This window comes from Larus michahellis, chromosome 3, assembly GCF_964199755.1.
Source record: "Larus michahellis chromosome 3, bLarMic1.1, whole genome shotgun sequence".
NCBI lineage: Eukaryota > Metazoa > Chordata > Aves > Charadriiformes > Laridae > Larus > Larus michahellis.
The window spans coordinates 129,190,900-129,207,310 of NC_133898.1; the positions used below are offsets into that span (position 1 = coordinate 129,190,900).

Consider the following 16,411-nt stretch of genomic DNA (forward strand, 5'->3'; position numbering starts at 1 on the left):
GTTTTCTGCCTTCTCTGGAATACTTAAAGAGTAATTCACATGCATTTAGCTCCTTTCATCCAAAAACATCAAAGCATTTTGCACACATAAGTAAGCCTCACATGAGCCATAATTTATGAATTATTATTTTAAGTACTCCACAACTGACGTATGTCATGACCCCGCCATCATGGCAGGGGGGTTGGAACAAGATGACCTTTAAGGTCCTTTCCAACCCAAACCATTCTATGATTCTATGATTGAGTGGTCCCAAAACAAAGCAAAGAATCCCCTCTGGAAACATACCAAAGGATCCCAACTAAGAGGTTTTTGTTTAAAATATCTCTTTTTCATGCCATGACTATTGGGTGATAGAAACACCACTTGATAAAACTAAGTATTTTCTAACTTTTTTCCTTCTCATATTTGGGTTGGTTTGTACTCTTCAGTAAAACTCTGTCTAGATAAAATGTAGCGACTTTCATCTTATTTGTCTTTTTTCAGTGGAATGTAGCTGCAATATAGTAATGTGGAAAGTAAGACAAAATAGAGCTGCTTCCAAAAATACAGAAAATCTATGGGAGCGTTGTGATTACTTTAACATTTTGAGCCAGACATACCAACTGGTGATCTTGATATGTGTTAGGACAAGGATAGATCCAGTCAAGATTAGGCAGAGGACAAAAGAAATCAAAACTGTTTAACAATAAATAAAGAAGTCATCCAAAAAAATAGTTCAATGTCTCACTTCTGAAGATTTCCACCTTATAAAAAATTACTTTGTTCTTTTTCAAGTTTCATTCATGAAATGGAACTAATTGTGTTTACTTGGTATTGTATAAGTAATCGATTCCATTATATTTAGACAGGTGTAGGACTGGGCAAAACGAGACGAGAAGGCGGCTTTGGGAATTCAAGCCTGAACACAGACTGTAAAAGATTTTCTCTCCGAGGCTTGTTTATATCATTAGCGGTATTGCTATTTTCAAAACCACAGCACATAAAAGCCTTCGTCACAGATTTGAATTCCATTGTGCTGGGTTCTGGGTACAAATGCAGAACAAACCAGCAACCTCTCCAAAGGTTTAGTCTTCTATTTACAGGGCCATTCATACCAGCACATTCCATAAACATGAAAGAGAACTGTCACAAATTGTACAATTCTGGAATTGGAAACCAACAAATACACATTTTCTTTCATGTTTGGGGATTTGGGAATGCAACTGAGTGAGTGCTCATGGCTGGGAACAATTAGGCATCATTTTCCATGAACAACTGAACCACATACAAAGCAATATCGCACCAAAAATGGATACGACCTGCAGAAAAGAAGTGCTGTTCACAAAGTAAGAACGATCAGTCCTTAAGTGCAAAATATTTGGACTAAAATTGCAAGTCTTTCAGGTCTAATCAATTAAAGAGGTTTCTTAAGAAGTACTGTAGGGACCTGATGTTTCTTGGCCACAAAGTTGATGATTGAAGTGTCCCAAGGACACAGAAAAAAGTTTCAGGGTTTATAGTCAAAATTCGGAGTCCTTTAACTATTTACTCTTTTTAATTTCCCTTACAAAATAAACTATTGGATGAATGAAAATGTGATGAGTATGAATAAAAGCACCAGAAGCTCTTTGCACACTTCTGAAGTATCCAAAAATGGAAACAAATCTTAGTCGGAATTAATACAGCCAAATGTCCAAGGATACAGTCAATAAAGAATAAATTATCCCAGCTTGTGCACAGATAAATTCAGCCTAACCACTTTTCCATCTCCTTTGAAGAAGGGAGTAGTTTCTTAATATATTACCTTTCAAAAGTCTGGTAGGGATAAAAAGAACCTCTGGTACAATAATATGTGAAAGAGATTGAGACAGAGCTACACGGTCCTATCATCAACCTGATTATTTGCTTCATTGCAAAGCATCACATCTTTAGTTCAGTCATTGATTTGAGGCTTTCAAATCATTTTGTGATCTTCCTCTGCTCTAAGCATTCCAACACTTCGCAGAGATTCATTTTAGATCATCCTCGGTCATTTGACACACTTTAGTGCTCTGCTACTCAAGTAGAACTTGACGTACACGTAAAATAAGGGATGTCATCAGCGCTGTGTAATCCATTTGATTCTCTTGAAACTGTATCTTTCATATAAATTCATCTCTGCAATAATAGCGAAGCCTTACCCTTGTCTTGTGAAAATCTCTGTAATCTCTCGGCAACCTTAGGGAGCTTGAAATATACAGAAGCAAAACAAAATATATTCTACTATTATACACGCAAAGCCCCACAAACATTTTGTTACCAGCAAAATAAGAATCACTTTTAGGGCTGTGCTGCAGAAAATAATAACTTGTTTACAAAGTTTGTTTATTGCAAGGAATAGAAAACTTGCCTTTTCTTTCCTTTTTGATAACTATTGCTAAGTTAAATTAACTGCCATAGACGCATTCAGAAAAAGTAATCTCATAGTACTTATTTTATTTATTACCTTAGATTTCAGGCAACAATAGAAAGCTGTAGGCACCCTGACAATTATTTAAACTTACAATCTATAATTGCTCAGGAGTAAAAAATAATTACATTCAAACAACAAGGCAATTCAACAAGCAGCCCTTTAGTCCTCCTTTCCCCAGCTCCACAGAAACATACCCTTAACCCTTTTCCAATAAAAGCCCAAACTAATAAATGCCTTCTAAGTCTACCTAGAAGATCATTAAAATTAATCTATTTTGAACCACAGCTGTCCTTAATGGAAATACAGAATTTCCAAGAGTTATTTTCTCATCTGTTAGTAGCCAGTAAAATTATGGTACGTTCTCACTTGCAAAGCAGAATAGCTCTTTCCTATCCACCCCCCAAAACGACAATTACTCAAGAAAATACCAGAGAAGATTGTTATAGAAAAACTAATTTATATACAGAGGAAGATGCAGAGGCCAAATAGATATGTGGTTAGTCACTTACCATTTATGCAGTACTTGACGTGCACTCATTCCCCAAAAACATGGTATGTCATTCTTGAAAATAAAGTAACTATAATAAATGCTGAGGCAGAGTGTCTGCGCTGCACTGATGGCTCGGCAAAGGAATTGCCATTACGCACAGCGAAGTCCATGACCTTCTCACTCTCCAACCCCCTGGTTTTCTTAGACGTCCTCCAAACGACCCGAGCGCTCTGGCTGTGGTTGGCAGAATGTTAAGCTGGAGGGCAACACAGGCACGCAGCCTCTGGCAGGTTTAAGGGCCGGAATACCATGCTTTTGCTTAAATAAATAGCCTTTCCATCCTTGAGACTGGCTTTTGGTAGAGCCTCATGATGTGCTGTGGACATACGCACTGTCATTCATCAAAGAAGCACCATGACAGCTGCACAGCAGCCAGCAAAGGTGGGAATTCCCATCTTTACCATGAAGCTGGATGCCGCCATTGTACAGCAACTCTTTGAGCAAGCAAAGAAACTTTTAGTTTTGTATGCAGCAGAATTTTTCTTTACAGGTTTCGAATCAGTATTTTTTAATTTTTTTTAAAAAAAGCAATGCAATATGTATTACTTATGACTACTGCGTTTCAGAATGAAGCAATAGTCAAAAGGGATACATGACAAATAAGCCTAAGATGCAACAGAGTGAACACTGAAGTGGAAAATAAATTAGCTTATACAAACTATGGTCAGAGATCCTTCTACAAATGTATTTTGGGGTAACTGTAGCTACCCAACCACAGTCACAGAGACAGAGCTGTGCTGCCCAAGGGTGGAAGCAGTAAGAGGTCCCTCCATGCTATACCTTCAGCCCACTTGGTTTCCAAGCGCAGAGGCACAGACATCTCTCACATCCATGCCAAGTTAGACGTGCATCCAGAAAGAAGTTGCCTATTTTTATTTTTTACAAATCAGCATTTTGCCTCCTTGGGGGTTTTGGAGGTTTTTTTGACGTACAGCTTCAAAGCAGGTTAGGTGCGATTACCAGAGTGCATACCAAGTTTGCAAAACTTGCCCAGCTTTATTGTCCAGCAGACAAAGATTCACGTGCATCTTTAATTTATTATTTCTCATTACAAATCGTTCTCAGCTGGGAGCTAATGACAAGTGTTTGAATAACTCCCGGTGGATCTCTCTTCCAGCTATTTCTCCCGGTCCCATTTCAACCTGAGAAATCTTCTGTATGCAGAAAACCCTTTGGCAAGGAGACCAACAGTCTTTTATTTTATTCCAGCTTTTCTGATTTATTTTGAAACTGGCTCCTACTTGCATCCTTTCTGCTGGTCCCTACTTCTTATAAGGGGAGATATTCTGCAAAATCAATTTCCTTTTACATTCCCCATGCCTACCCTCATTGTGTAGACCTCTCATACCTCACTAGGTTATCTCTTTTTCACACTGAATAGCCCTAGTGTGCCCTGTTGTTCCTTGTAAAGAAGATTGTCCTGGTTTCAGCTGGGATAGAGTTAATTTTCTTCCTAGTAGCTGCTGTGTTTTGGATTTAGTATGAGAATAACGTTCATAACACATATTGGTTTAGTTGTTGCTAGGTAATGCTAGTATTAAGTCAAGGACTTTTTCAGCTTCCCATGGAAGCTGAGAGGGAGCACGGACAAGAGAAGCTGGCCAAAGGAATATTCCATACCATAGATGTCATAGTCAATATATAAATGGGGGTTGGCTGGGGTCGCAAGAATCACTCCTCAGGATGGGCTGAGCAATCCTTCGCCAGGTGGTGAGCAATTGTGTTACATCACTCGTTTTGTATATTCTTTCACCATTTTTTTTCTTCCATTACTGTTCTATTCAATGTCTTTATCTCAGCCTGCGAGGTTTTTACTTTTGTTTTCTCCCTCTTCTCCCTGTCCCACTGTGGGGGGTGTGAGTGAACGGCAGCGTGGTCCAAGTTACCGGCTGGGGTTAAATCACAACAAAGATGCTCCTTATTTCTGATCACCCCTTTTGCCCTTCTGCTAGAGCTCTTTTGACCCGAGCAGTGCAGAAATACATACAATATTCACAGAATCATAGAAGCATAGAATCTTCATGGTTGGAAAGGACCTTTGAGATCATCGAGTCCAACCATACACACACCAAAAAAACCCCCTACAATCTCTGTCACTAGAGCATGCCCTGAAGTGCCACATCTAGACGTTTCTTAAACACCTCTAGGGATGGTGACTCGACCACCTCCCTGGGCAGGCTGTTCCAGTGCCTGACCACTCTTTCAGTAAAGGAATTCTTCCTAATATCTAACCTAAACCTCCCCTGCTGCAGCTTCAGCCCATTTCCTCTGGTCCTGTCATTATTCCCCTGGGAGAAGAGGCCAACCCCCACCTCTCTGCACCCTCCTTTCAGGGAGTTGTAGAGGGCAATGAGGTCTCCCCTCAGCCTCCTCTTCTCCAGGCTAAACATGCCCAGCTCCCTCAGCCTCTCCTCATATTCACCACATGGGAAAACCATGGTTTTATGTGCTGGCATAATGACAATTTCTGTTTTGTTCTCTTTTCTGTTCCTATTCTGCTTTCTACCAGCAGGCATCAACAGGGAAAGGAATTGCGTACTTAGGCATCAGTTAAAATACATATATCATCCTCCTCCTAAAACCGTGTATAAAAAGGGAGTTTGGGGGCAAAATATGACTGATGGAGCCATCAGCAAAGTGCTTTAGACTCACAGCAGGCTGCAGCCAGGGAGAGCACAACTGCTTGAGATCTGGGAGACTCTTACTGCCTCAGGTTCCAAACAACATAGCACTTCTGTAAGCTCCAGCACATGCTCCAAAACATTTTGGATCCACACAATACCTTGAATTCTTGGGAAATTATTTGTGTAGAGTCAAGAAGTCTGTTAAAACAACAAATCCACCACAAGACTGCAAACATCTTTGCTTTACCCTTGGGTTTGGTCTATCACATTGTAAAGCATAAATAATTGTAGTCTGTAACAAACAACTGGAGGGGACCTAGATTAGTTTTAAAATGAGGGAAGAGGCAATATTTTAACTAAAGATTTAAAAACTTCAAGTATAAACATATCTTATAAAAATATAAATTTTGGCCCTGTCACATGCAGCAAGGAATTGGTGACCTATTGAAAAGTCTGTTGAGGAAAGCAAAAATAGGATAGAGAAGATACTGGCCAGCAAGAGGAAATCCATATTAAAAGTCTCCAGTTATATGCAGTCTTCTTTGTCTGAAGGTACACTACTAGAACAAGTGAAAGTCAGGAGTATTTATGAATTCTTCACAGACGCTGCATTCTCACACTACAGTCAGCTCCAGTTGGCTGAATATGCCTGTACCACAGGTGGTTCACGGCCCGGCTTCATTTATTCATGCAACACTGCTGTTCCCTCTTTTCAGGATATACCATGGCATGAGATCTAGGAAATTTAAGAAAAGCTAAAGCTCTGAGATGGGAAAAACAGTCAACGACCTTGTCCTTCCATTTACCATGCAAAACACACTTCACCTATGGCACTAAGGCATAATTAGTGCTGTGGGTATATGCGTACATACATTTTCTCAGTTTAGGGTTTTGTTTCACATCAGTGTCAAATCCATTGACATCATTTCAAATCCATTACGAGTGGTGCCTCTATAGCGTAAGATCAAGGCTCTGCATGTGTTGGGACATGAGGTGAGAGCACATCAAGGTATTTGCAGATACAAGGCCTGCCAGGAGAATAGTGGGGGATAGTATAGAGCAGAAGGAGCGACATTTCACTCTGCTTCACAGCATAATTGAAGGAATGGTGCCCAGGATGAACTATTCCCAGAACCAGACGCAGTTTTCATCTCCAGAAGACAGCCTGGGAACGAAGCAGTATGCAGATAGTAAGGACAAAGGAACCCAGGTATGAATTTCTGTTAGACTAGGAATAACCACTGCAGCCAAGGAGCACACTACACAATGGTTTGAAGATGGACCATGTGAGCTACAAAAAAAACCTTCTACATCTAAAAAACATGCCCAGACCTTTAATGCAGCAGCAGAGTAAAATGATCTTGGGTTTATTGGTTTCCATAAAGCAGAGCAGTGATAATCTCTTTATCTGCCACAGGGATAAACACCATCACACTTGATGAGTCTGAGTATAACCATTTTGATGCTTAAGCCCCTACATTTGCCCTTTCTTGGCTTGTCGGGCACATTCCACTGAATGACACCGAGTTACTCCCACCCTGCTGTGCATTTGGACTGTGTATTATCATCAAGGTTTGTCTGGAGCCTCGGGTCATATTGAGCCAGTATAAATTAAGAGACAAAAGACGGTGCTAGTAGCATACAAGAGAGTGATATAGATAACAACGACGTTCAAGAACATCGGACTTTCCATCCCAGAAGAATGAGTCAATAAAAAGCTGGATGGCCGTTAGCCTGCGTCTGCAGCGAGGCTCCGTGTTCTACCTTTGGATACACAGAAAGACACCTTGCCCTTTCTGCAACCAGCCGCCTTTAGATAGTGTACCTAATTACAAATACATTTCAGCATTTCACTCAAGTTATATCCTTTTGACTTGAATGCATGACTGCTACTACATAATTCATAACATGATTCTCAATAATTTTCAGTCAAGGTTCAAGCAGAAATGTGTCACACTAGGATTATATTATTTATGAGCATAATGTTGGATTTAAGCCAACGACACACCAATAAATTTTATCTCAAAGCCTGACATATTGCATGCTGTTTTCCCTGGCTCACAAACAAATAACTACGGCTGTTTCAAAATTACTTACAGTTCAACTCAAATCAGAATTTTTTTGCGATTAGTTCGTATCTTATTTGAAAAACTGATCATATTATTTCTTTCCTTTAGACGTTGAAGGGTATTTTTTCCTTCATTTCTAAAGTATGTCCTGCCCAGAGAGCAAAATGAGGTGGTATTCTAGAAGAAAAGTCTGGAACAAAATGCCGTCTGGCCCTCTTTAAATGTGGAGTTTTCACTCTCTTCTAAAGACAAAAGACTTGTCTGTGTCTGCCAGATAAAACAGAGAGCCTGTACTAGCCGGCATAGACTGCCATTGAAAATGATCTAATATTGTGGGCAATCCCCTAAAAACAGGGGCAAACAGTGTACGTGGCAGATACCGGGATGTAAGGGGTTCTGTGAGAAACACTCTAGAAGCAATTCTTCTCAGCTAACCTCAGGCACTTGAAACAGAGACCTCCAGGGCATGCTTCAGCATGCGACTTGAACAACTGCGTGTAGGTCTCAAATTTAGATATACAAATAGGTGTTCACGTGTGAGAAACAGTGTCCCAGCTCCCACGACCGTCAGTGGGGATCCAGGGTTCGGTATTGACATAAATAAAAGCAGCTGGTGTCATCTGAGATGCAGATGCAGCATCTGAGATGTGGCATCTGAGATGCAGCAATTCTGCACAAGACTGGCATAAGAGGGGCACATATGCCAAAAGGTAGACCCACGTCCTTGGAAGCTGGAGATCAAGGACAATTTCACCTACATGTTACACTTACATTTAGATGTCTTTATATGTACATCCTATCCCTAAATATAGGTATCTCATATCATTTGGGATGTCCTAGATAAACCTATCCTGCTTTCGCCTCCTAGCTGAGAAGAGCATGGATCTCCTGTGGGACCTGTATCATCCCTGTCAGCCCCCTGTGGACGTCTCCAATGCCCTAGGACACCTCAAATAGCAGAAAACATTTGCAACGTATTTATGCAAACGAATCAATTCCCCCTGGTCTAAGCTAGTTGTTTAGGTAGCGTTTGACAGAACAAGGCACCTACAGAGGGTGATGTGTTCCTTTACAAGACAGCCGTTGTGATCTGACCTCTCCAAATGTGTTTTCTCTGACTGGGGAGAAATTTTGATGACTTTAGATTACATACCTAAAACCCATTGAGATTAATTCCAGCCCGATGAGTTGAAAGCACCAATGAGATCAATATAAAGATTCCAGTTGACTCCCCCAAGCTCCAGGAGCATTTCTGAGCAAGTATTTTAAAAGTAGCTGAAGATTTTTGTATCTTCGATTTTAAGCAAGATATCTAATGATGCATTTTTTGAGATCACCAATAACTTAATCAGGTGAGAAAAAGTCCTGAAAATCAGGAAAATCACTCTAAATTACCCCAAACCGAAGAACTCAGTAATAAGTAATCCATATTTTTTAATACAGGACCCTATTCGCTCAGTCTCACATCCCCAGTTCTAATATTGTCAGTCTGTGACAGCAGGGTTGTAAAGATAAATCCATTAGGAGCTGCAAGATGCACTGACAATACTTTGTGAATGTCACAGTGTGTCTAAAATTATCAGAACAACACAATTTTATCCCTCCAAAAAACTGCTTATATATTTTCTTCTCTGCTGTTGTAACTGCTGACAATTAGCATCACATTTTTCACGGCTGAATAGAATAAATCATCCCTGTTCTCTGTGGTTTATGCTATGTCATCATGCTCTGTGCTTTATTAAAAGGAATCAAAGGATAAATGCTGATGCTAAATGTGTTTGTGTGTATATCATATATCCCAGCACGTAAACACATACATACGTACACACATATATCTCCCACAAAGCAGCATAAATCTGACGAGGGCAGCCTCTAGTCATTAACAGGATAATTTACTTCTATTTCAAACTTAAACCAACTCAGAACGATGCCAAGCATATGTTCATCCCAGTCACTGATATAGCCCGATTTATCATTGGCAAGAAATTACTTCTCTGCGAGGCTTTTGCACTGCTAAAGTAATCTAGGTGCTCTCGCTGGCTTTTTGCATGGAAAATAAAATGTATGTTAGAGACAAGTCCTGCCGTTGGAGGACACTGAGCCTTATCCCAAACCCTGGGAAAATTAACTATGTCCCTTCGACTCATTTCAGTGGGAAAGTCCCCAAAACATAATTAAATGGCTGTTTTAAGGCGAACGTCGTTGATTGAAAAGCTGCGATCTGATTGACTTTTAAAAACCTGCAGATCCTCACTGATGTGCAATACACACTCTAAGTGGAAATCCACACAAAGCTAAATTCTTCATTACCTCAAGAAAGCTAAATTAACATAAACAAGTCCCTGATGGAGAAGGACAGATATTGTGTTTGAAGGCCACGTTACTTTTGTTTTCAGAAGCAAAAAGAGAGAGAGATGTGGATCCTTTGAAATAAAAAAATGTTATGAAGGGTTGTGCTGATCAAGGACAGCTTTCATTCTGCATTAGGGATATTTTATTGTCTCTTATTAGTGTTTACAAATGTCAGGAAATGTCCTTGGCAAAGACCAAGCAGACTGTAGCATTTTGTATTTATCTGGGTCTGTCTGGCATAGCGCTCCGCAACCGGCCATTTGCACGACCACAGAGTTGATGCACAATGCCACCCAATCATCTGATCCCCTGCATTTAATGCGTAACGCCTACGATACGACAAGAGAAACTGAATATTCAGATTTTTATTTTTAAAAGGTCCCAGCATTACGTTTATTTCTGTATTTATCACCTTATTTTACAACAGGCTTAGGGGAAACATTTCAGTTCAGGGCTTCCCTGGTTAGATTTTTAAATCCTACACAGAGAACCTTCCCTGGCAATTGCTTAGAGCTGACATAACTCTGGAAGTTTTGACCAGCAAACCAGCATCATACTTCAGGCTGGATTACAAGGAAGAGGATGTTCAGGCACTGGTGGCAATAAGGATGGACCAGGACCGGAGAGCAGAGGCAGGGAACTGGGTTGTGTTTCAGCTCTCTGGAGGAGGCAACAAAAAGACACTGGTGATAAGTCAATATATGGAAGATAGAAAAACAGGAAATAAGGATATATTTCTTTAATAAACATGCTGGAAAGGTAAGAATAGGAACAGGACTTGGTTTAGGGATGGAGCAGCCTCCCCTTAGGCAATCCCTTTTTGTGATGCAATGTCTTCACAGGTGTCTTTTCTCACTGCAGAAAGTTCAGTGTCTATTTTTACACCACCTCGTGAGCACAGGACAACATTAACATTTCAGTGCTTTACAGACCCAGCCAGTTAGTACGCTTCCTTCACTTTTCCAAGACGTTGAAAGAGAATTAGCATGAGAAACATGAGTCTTTCTGGAAGACATTCCCTCTGGCTCTCAGTTCTTTCACAATGTGATCCTTGTAACATCTGGTAATATCGCTGGAGATGTTTCTCCTACAATTTGGGTCACAGCACACACACCTGTTTCAACATCATGAAGTCCTATATTCTCTTCAGATAGAGATATAAATTATATCTTCTGACATGTAGCACGGTTTAAAGTTTTCTTCCTTTTCTTTAAGCAACAGAGAAAAATTGTTCATTCTATTTTTAGTGTCTACAAAAAAGGTATTTCTCTTGGGGTCCAAACTTTGTTTCCTGTGATTTTCTTTTTCCTGGTGAAAAGAACGGAGCTCATCATAAAAATGTAATTGAGATGGACCAAAGGACTTCTTAACACATTCTCTTATCTGACGTGGCCACCAGTAGGTCTTTCACGACTGAGTAAAAGAAACTCTATATAGAGCGATCAATTCTTAAATACATCACCCCACTTTCAAGTGAAATTATTTTCCTTCAGTTGAAAAGTTGCCCCGATTGAGCCCGATCAAGCCTTGGGTTGAACCACCCAAGAGCAGGTCTTATTTGAGGAGCTCAGCTCTCTACCTCCACGAGCCACATCCACAGGTACCGTGTGATGCTGCACGGCAGAGGCAGCTGAACAGCCCACGTCCAAAGGCTGAGAAACCCCGGGCTCTGCCCAGGGCTAATTGCACGATCTTGGTATAACGCTATTTTAGTTTATAAATAACCTTCGGAAGCAGTGGGAATTGTGGGAATGCATAGGGTAGGTCTGAATCTCAATAGGACTCAATAACTCAGGCAAAGTACAACAATAATATGGCTCTCTAGAATTACTGGAACATGCTGCTGTCTAATAAGTGGAGAGCAGAAGGTGAACAAGCTTGGATCTGTCTGCCAACTCAGACACGTCTGTAATTAACTCTTATCAGTTACTTAACATCCTACTTCTGTCTATATTTTGTTTACATCAAGAAACCAATTATCCCATTACTAGCCAGTATATGTCAAGCAAATACAACACAATTTAGTCCCCTATTTAAAAAGTGTTATAATTACAAACCTGAAATATTGCCAGATTTTACTAAAGGTAAATAAGAGCCCTTCTCTGAACGCACCATATGCACAATGCTTCCTTTTAGAGAAATATGGTAGCATATAAAGCACAGTGAATATATAGGTGCTCTGAGATAAACCAGAGTCTTGCAATAGCAGCAGTTGATGAGAAAAATATGCACTTAAAACTCAAAAAATCTGACCAGCAATATTTCTGAGCGTAATACAGCAGTGCATTTAAATGTGTTTAAAATAGACAAAGAATTACAGTAGCACTGATGGAAATATTAATTTATATTTGAATACGTTCTGCAACTTTGAAGCATTTCTTTTCATTTTTTTACACCGTTATCCAAAAGTTGATTTTAGACCCTAAATTGCTTCTTTTCAAAACATTATCAACCCTCTAATGTACATTCACGTTTTGACTTTTGGTTAGGTTTTTGGTCAGGTTTTTGGTCAAAATCAGTCACTACAGGCAAAATGCTCTAAACTGAAAATATCTATGGCCATAAAAACTACATGAATACTTTCTGGAAGGTATTTCTTGAACAGCTTCTGCTTTACCATCTGAAACACAAACACGTAACACCCAGAGTTTCATCTGTTTCAGTCGCTGAACTTTGGAATACACCCCCTCTTTACTTCAAGGGACACAATGATTTTTGATATAGCATTCTCCAGCACCTCCAGTGAGGCTGCGAGCAGTCCCGGTGCACCTCCTGTGCTCTTAGTGCTTCAATATTAGCTGGAAACTGGATGAAGAGGTCACTGGATGGTTGGCATGAAAAGATTTCCATTAAAAAGTCACCCTCACCCTTGAAATATAGCTTTTTCACCACTGTAGAAACAAGGACGCATTTCTTTATTCTAGTGAACAATAGGTGTATCTTAGGCAGCTAATGATGCTAAACAGACAACCGGAGAATCTCAAGATCATTTAAATAGTCTTTTGAAAACTGTGAGGTTCTGGTGTAAATGGGAAAGCTGCAGGAACAATGACCCGTGAACATTCACCCTGTACCTTGATCAAAACAAGAAGTCATATCATAAAGTAAACAACGCAGCATTAGTAAGAGCATCTTGAAGGAGGTTTTGCAGAAGATGGAGCTATGTAATGCAATCTAACCGCATTTTGCAAGCAGGTAAAAGGATTAGTGTTTACAACCCGGCATTACATTTTATACCGTTATTTTTAGTGGGGAATCTAAAACTATCCAAGCAACAGGAAAATTCACCGCAAGTAGGCTATACCTACAAAATCATACGATTATTTACCATTTTTTAGCTTTTGCAGACCTTCTTAAGAAAGGGGGTTACTTCTTAGTAACTACTGCTCTTCAAGACTTGTTGCCGTGCAAGGCCAATTAAAGGATTAATGGATGTTTCTGGAGAAGTGGTGTGAGAAGCCCTCTCTTGCTAAGGTGGAGGCAGAACGTCCACTAGCTCAGACGAGCTCAGTTTCTTCCCCTAGCTTACAGAGGCCTAAAATACAAAGAACTTGCTCCTAACAGGAGTATACATGGACAGGATGAGTAATAATCCGAGCAGAAGAATTACTAATAATTATTTTCTTCTTTGAGGGCTTCCTTTCATTCCCATTCACTTGGGACCAGCAAACACTGCGCCCTTGGAGGGAGCAAAACTGAACCGTAGCTCCATTTTTCTATACCACACACCAGAATGGGATGCCAACGACAACAAATGACAACAATTATCATCAGAGTCATGTTTGTATACCACTATATTTCAGGTCTAATAGTAAACCTAAGAACATGTAGGTTTTCCATTTATTCGCAGCACAGATGGCAGCAGCGTGAGTTTTCACCACCTAGCCCAACGTTTGCAATCACAAGCTTGTGGAAAATCTAGGGCAATTTGAAAATGATGAAAGTTAACCAGGCTCGATAGGAATATAACGGAGTTCCTCGGAAATTAATCAAAGCAGGATGTTCAATAAGATTTTGTGCTCTTCCACTGAAATTCTGTAAGTAGGATATTACTTTCTATGAAATTTTACAAATCACATACAATCAACAGTGATATACCCAGTAGAAGCACTCGCCACACCACAGCACCCACCCACCACAGCCACTGGAAAGCTGATTTAACCATCACACAGCAAATAAAAGAGGAGCTTTAAAAAATTTAAACAGTGAAGACTGCATTAGTATCGCATCATACTAGAACTCTCTGACCCTGCCTGCTGTAAGAAATTCAAAGAAGAATCTCTATGACCATTTTAACCTTAAAACTCAAAAGCTAACAAACAATCTTTTTCCACTAGCTCCAAAATATTTATCAATCAATCTCTCATTCCACCACTCTCTGAATTTTTTGATGTTCCCAAAATCCACAGACAAGGGAATACTGGGAGAAAGACAATACTGGATCAGAGGAACTCTAAGGAGAACTTGAAGAAATCATGACCGTAACTGAAGGTGGGCACCCACAAACCATTTCTCCTGTTCAACCATGGTAGCTACAGAAACACAAGCTCCACAGGAAAGTTAAGGCTTACTATGATTTTTTGCAACAATCAATTGAAAAGATATTTTTGGGAGTGATAAATCAGTGCCCATGGTTAAATTAGCTCTTCGCATTCCACATAGGATTGCTAAATATTTCAGATATGAATACAGCTCTGTTTGAAAATAGATTAAGATCAACAATTCATTCCAGACAGATTGTAAACTGTTACTACATAAGAACTTTCAGACACTGCTCAGGTTTTAGAAATATTTACACTATGTCTTTTCTTTTTATAAATTAGATCAGATCACCATCACTAAGGTCAGTGACTGAGAAAATGCCATATTGACATAGGCTACTTTCTCCTGTAAAATACAGATTCATAATTTGTAACATCCATAGGGATGATTAGATTATCTAATGTCATCTACTGTATTATGTAGGGAAGATAATGTCTACTACTTTTGCCTTTGTGGAGATCAATAATATGTTTTCTATTGACGCATAACCTCAGGAAGCATCTGGGGTGAATGGGTGTCTGACACAGGTGTCTAGGTTCATTCCCGGTGCCCATGGACTGCTGAGATACCCACACCGCAGGACTGCAGGAGACCTCCATCCCCTTGGTTTGGCAACTGGCAGCCCGGTGAGCCCAAGCCATCTGAAACCTCTGGTTAGGCACCCCACTAATTGCCCCAGTCTGTATCTGAAGACACAATGATATGCAGATTCTCTTGGTTGCTTCAATAGTTTGTTTCAGTGCTTCACTTTCTTGTTGCTGTTGTTAATAAATTCTGCCTAATTGCTCAATAGAATGTGGAATGTATTTTAGTATCTGTCACAGAAACACTGCGTGCAGGTGTAAAACTGCCCGCTAATGCCTACTCACCGTACCCCTGATTTCTTATCTGAAGGCTGCATTTATTCTGTTTGTTACATCATACTGGGCATTTATATAGCATTGATTCTCAGAATCACTGCTTTCAAGGGTACATCCTCCATTTTTATGTATTTCTTGTTACACACATTGCCTTGCGATTGCCAAAGTTTAGATATATATGTTATTAGAACGGGCCCAGGTCAAAAACAGTGATGACTGCTTCATATACCTGACCTGCACTTATTATGATTTAGAACTCCATCAGGCTAGATGATATAGCAGGTGTATCGAGTAGTAATTTAATATTTACTTCAACATCCCAGATAGATAAACATTTAATAGGATATAATAAATTGCCTAAGCCACTTTTGTACCATCCTGTAGAATTTAATAGAGAATTATATCCTTTCTAAACAATCCAACCTTATGGCTCAAAACAGGGTTAGGAAATTTTTCATTCTCTTTAACAATAAGTTTTAAAAATAATTGTCAAAGAAATACACTTTTTTCTTCCCTAGTAAATTCCATAAGCTTGTCCTTAAGGACTAACATTAGCACATTCAGAACTGACAGCTCTGATGATTCACACATTTGGGTAAAGTCCGTATCTTGGTAAAAAAAATGATGATTCTGATCTATTTTAGGATGTTTCTTTCTTCCAGAAGTAATTAATTTCCCCAGAGAAACACTTTTTTTCAAGTTTTACAAAGAATGACATTTTCAGGGAAAATAAGATACAACGAAATTAAACATCTTCTCTTTTACCATTGGCCACCTTTCCAGCTCTGCTGGCACCCAGCAGGAAGTCTACGGGACTGTTCACAAAGTAAAGTACAAACCAGCAGGTGTGGTTTGGGACATGTAAATGCCAACAACGCTGCAAGTGCAGTAGATCCCAACAGTTTGAGTTCCTTGAATGACTTAAGCTCTGGAGAATCATGGATCATCTTCAGAATTTTGCTTAAAGTAATGAACGATCTTAC

The 16,411-nt window shown here is 39.7% G+C and overlaps 1 protein-coding gene across 1 annotated transcript in view; it reads right to left on the reverse strand.

The window, feature by feature from the left end:
• MSRA (methionine sulfoxide reductase A) overlaps positions 1 to 16,411 on the reverse strand; it is a 315,542-nt gene that overhangs the window by 173,454 nt on the left and 125,677 nt on the right. The gene's annotated exons all lie outside the window — the stretch shown is intronic.